Raw genomic sequence first — 4198 nt, forward strand, 5'->3', positions numbered from 1 at the left:
TTAGGCTTAGGGAGCCCCAGGCCTGGGGCGCCCCAGCCCTTAGGTTAGGGAGCCCCAGGCCTGGGGCACCCCAGCCCATAGCCTTAGGCAGCCGCAGGCCTGGGGCGCCCCATCCCTTAGGCTTAGGGAGCCCCAGGCCTGGGGCGCCCCAGCCCTTAGGCTTAGGGAGCCCCAGGCCTGGAGTGCCCCAACCCTTAGGCTTAGGGAACCCATGACTGGGGCGACCCAACCCTTAGGATTTGGGAGCCCCAAGCATGGGGCGCCCCAGACCTTCGGCTTAGGGAGCCCCAGGCCTGGGGTGCCCCAGCACTTAGGCTTAGGGAGCCACCGGCCTGGGGCGTCTGAGCCCTTAGCCTTTGGGTGCCCCAGGCATGGGGCACCCCAGCCCTTAGCCTTTGGGAGCCCCAGGCCTGGGGCACCCCAGCTCTTAGGCTTTGGGAGCCACAGGTCTGGTGCGCCGCAGGCCTTATGCTAAGGGATCCCCAAGCCTGGGGCGCCTCAGCCCTTAGGCTTAGGTAGCCCCAGACCTGGGGCGCCGCAGCCCTTAGGCTTAGGGAGCCCCAGGCCTGGGGTGCCATCGCCCTTAGCCTTTGGCAGCCCCAGGCATGGGGCGCCCCAGCCCTTAGCCTTTGGGAACCCCAGGCCTGGGCCATCCCAGCCCTTAGGCTTAGGGATCCCCAGGCCTTGGGCGCCCCAGCCCATCGGATAGGGTGCCTCAGGCCTGGGGCGCCCCCGCCCTTAGGCTTTGGCATCCCCATGCCTGGGGCGCCTCATCACCTAGGCTTAGGTAGCCCCAGATTGGGGCGCCACAGCCCTTAGGCTTAGGGATCCCCAGGCCTTGGGCGCCCCAGCACATCGGCCTAGGGAGCCTCAGACTTGGGGCGCCCCCGCCCTTAGGCTTAGGGAGGCAAAGGCCAGGGACGCCCCAGCTCTTAGGCTTTGGAATCCCCATGCCTGGGGCGCCCCATCCCTTAGGCTTAGGTAGCCCCAGAACTGGGGCGCCACAGCCCTTAGGCTTTGGGAGACATAGGCCTGGGCACCCCAGCCCTTCGGCTTAGGGAGCCCCAGTTTTGGGGCGCCCCAGCCTTAAACTTAGGTAGCCCCTGGCCTGGGGCGCCTCAGCACTTAGCCTTAGGGAGCCACAGTCCTGGGGCGCCCAGCACTTAGGTTTTGGGAGCCCCAGGCCTGGGGTGCCCCAGCCCTTAGGTTTTGGGAACCCCAGGCTTAGGGCGCCCCAGCACTTAGGCTTAGGGAGCCCCAGGCCTGGGGCGCCCCAGCCCTTAGGCTTAGTGAACCCAGGACTGGGGCGCCCCATCCCTTAGGATTTGGGAGCCCCAGGCTTGGGGTGGCCCAGCCCTTAGGCTTAGGTAGCCCCAGACCCGGGGAGCCCCAGCCTTTAGGCTTTGGGAGCCCCATGCCTGGGACACCCCAGCCCTTCGGCTTAGGGAGCCCTTGACCGGGGGCGCCAAACGCCCTTGGGCTTAGGTAGCTCCTGGCCTGGGGCGCCCCAGACCTTAGGCTTAGGGAGCCCCATGCCTGGGGTGCCCCAGCCTTTAGGCTTAAGTAGCCCCAGGCCTCGGGCACCCCAGCCCTTAGGCTTAAGGAGCCCCAGGCATCGTGCGACCCACCCTTAGGCTTAGGGAGCCCCAGGCCTGGGGCGCCCCAGCCCTTAGGCTTTGGGTGCCCCAGGCCAAGGGCGCCACAGCCCTTAAGTTTAGGGACCTCCAGGCCTGGTGACCCCCAACCCTTAGACGTAGGGATCCCCTGGCCTGGGGCGCCCCAGCACTTAATCTTAGGGAGTCTCAGGCCTGGAGTGCGCCAGCCCTAAGGCTTAGGGAGCCCCAGGCCTGGGGCGCCCCAGCCCTTAGGCTTTGGGATCCCCAGGCCTGGGGCGCTCCAGCACTTAGGCTTTGGGATCACCAGGCCTGGGGCGACCCAGCCATTAGGCTTTGGGAGCCCCAGGCCTGGTGCGCCCCAGCCCTTAGGCTTAAAAGTCCCAGGCCTGGGGCACCCCAGCCCTTAGCCTTAGGGAGCCCCAGGCCTGGGGCGCCCCAGCCCATAGGATTAGGGAGCCCCAGGCCTGGGGCGCCCTAGCCCTTAGGCTTAGGGTACCCAGGACTGCGGCGTCCAAGCCCTTAGGATTTGGGAGCCCCATGCATGGGGCGTCCCAGACCTTCGGATTAGGGAGCCCCAGGCCTGGGGCGCCCTTGCCCTCAGGCTTAGGTAGCCCGTGCCTGGGGCGCCCCAGCACTAAGGCTTAGGGAGCCACCGGCCTGGGGCGTCCCAGCCCTTAGGCTTAGGTAGCCCCAGACCTGGGGCGCCCAAGCCCTTAGGCTTTGGGAGCCCCAGGCCTGGGGCGCCCCAGCCCTTTGGCTTAGAGAGCCCCAGGCATGTGGTGCCCCCGCCCTTAGCCTTTAGGAGCCCCAGGCATGGGGCGCCCCAGCACTTAGCCTTTGGGAAACCCCAGGCCTTGGCCGTCCCAGCCCTTAGGCTTAGGGATCCCCAGGCCTTGGGCGCCCCAGCACATCGGCTTAGGGAGCCTCAGGCCTTTGGCGCCCCCTCCCTTAGGCTTAGGGAGGCACAGGCCAGGGACGCCCCAGCCTTTAGGCTTTGGCATCCCCATGCCTGGGGCGCCCCATCCCTTAGGCTTAGGTAGCCCCAGCCCTTAGGTTTTGGGAGCCATAGGCCTGGGGCACCCCAGCCCTTCTGCTTAGGGAGCCCCAGTTTGTGGCGTCCCCGCCCTTAAGCTTAGGTAGCCCCTGGCCTGGGGCGCCAAAGCATTTAGCCTTATGGAGCCACAGTCCTGGGCGCCCAGCCCTTATGTTTTGGGAGCCCAAGGCCTGGGGCGCCCCAGCCCTTAGGCTTAGGAAGCCCCAGGTCTGGGGCGCCCCAGCCCTTAGGCTTAGGGATCCCAGGACTGGGGCGCCGAAGCCCTTAGGATTTGGGAGCCCCTGCCTGGCGCCCCAGCCCTTAGGCTTAGGGAGCCCCATGCCTGGGGTGCCCCAGCCCTTAGGCTTTGGGAACCCCAGGCCTGGGGCGCTCCATGCCTTAGGCTTTGGGATCCCCTGGCCTGGGGCGACCGAGCCCATAGGCTTTGGGCGCCCCAGGCCTGGGGCGCCCCAGCCCTTAGTCTTAAAAGCCCCAGGCCTGGGGCGCCACAACCCTTAGGCTTAGGGAGCCCCAGGTCTGGGTCGCCCCAACCCTTAGGCTTGGGAGCCCCAGGCCAGGGGCGCCACAGCCCTTCGGCTTAGGGAGCCCCAGGCCTGGGGCACCCCAGCCCTTAGCCTAAGGGAGCCCCAGGCCTGGGTTGCCCCAGCCCTTAGGCTTAGGGAGCCCCAGACTTGGGGCGCCCCAGCCCTTAGGCTTAGGGAACCCAGGACTGGGATGACCCAGCCCTTAGGATTTGGGAGCCCCATGCATGGGGCTCCCCAGACCTACGGCTTAGGGAGCCACCGGCCTGGGGCGTCCCAGCTCTTAGGCTTTGGGAGCCCCAGGCCTGGGCCGCCCCAGCCCTTAGGTTTTGGGAGCCCCAGGCCTGGGGCGCAGAGCCCTTAGTCTTAGTGTGCCGCAGGGTTGGGGCGCCCCATCCCTTAAGCTTTGGGAGCCCCAGGCATGGGGCTGCCCAGCCATTAGCCTTTGGGAGCCCCATGCCTGGGGTGCCCCAGTCCTTAGGCTTAGGGAGCCCCTGTTCTGGGCCGCCCCAGCCCTTAGGTTTTGGGAGCCCCCGGCCTGGGGCGCCCCAGCCCTTAGTCTTAGGGTGCCGCAGCGTTAGGGCGCCCCAGCCCTTAAGCTTTGGAAGCCCCAGGCATGGGGCACCCCAGCCATTAGCCTTTGGGAGCCCCATGCCTGGGGCGCCCCAGCCCTTAGGGTTTGGGAGCCGCAGGCATGGGGCGACCCGACCCTTAGGCTTAGGTAGCCCCAGGCCTGAGGGGCCCCAGCCCTTAGGCTTAGGCAGCCACCGGCCTGGGGCATCCGAGCCCTTAGCCTTTGGGAACCCCATGCATGGGGCGCCCCAGCCCTTAGCCTTTGGGAGCCCAAGGCCTGGGGCGCCCCAGCTCTTAGGCTTTGGGAGCCACAGGCCTGGGGCGCCGCAGGCCTTATGCTAAGGGAGCCCCAAGCCTGGGGCACGCCAGACCCTAGGCTTAGGGACCCCCAGGCCTGGGGTGCCCCAGCCCTTAGGCTTTGGGAGCCCCAGGCC

Source organism: Tenrec ecaudatus, chromosome 9, assembly GCF_050624435.1.
Source record: "Tenrec ecaudatus isolate mTenEca1 chromosome 9, mTenEca1.hap1, whole genome shotgun sequence".
Classification (NCBI taxonomy): domain Eukaryota; kingdom Metazoa; phylum Chordata; class Mammalia; order Afrosoricida; family Tenrecidae; genus Tenrec; species Tenrec ecaudatus.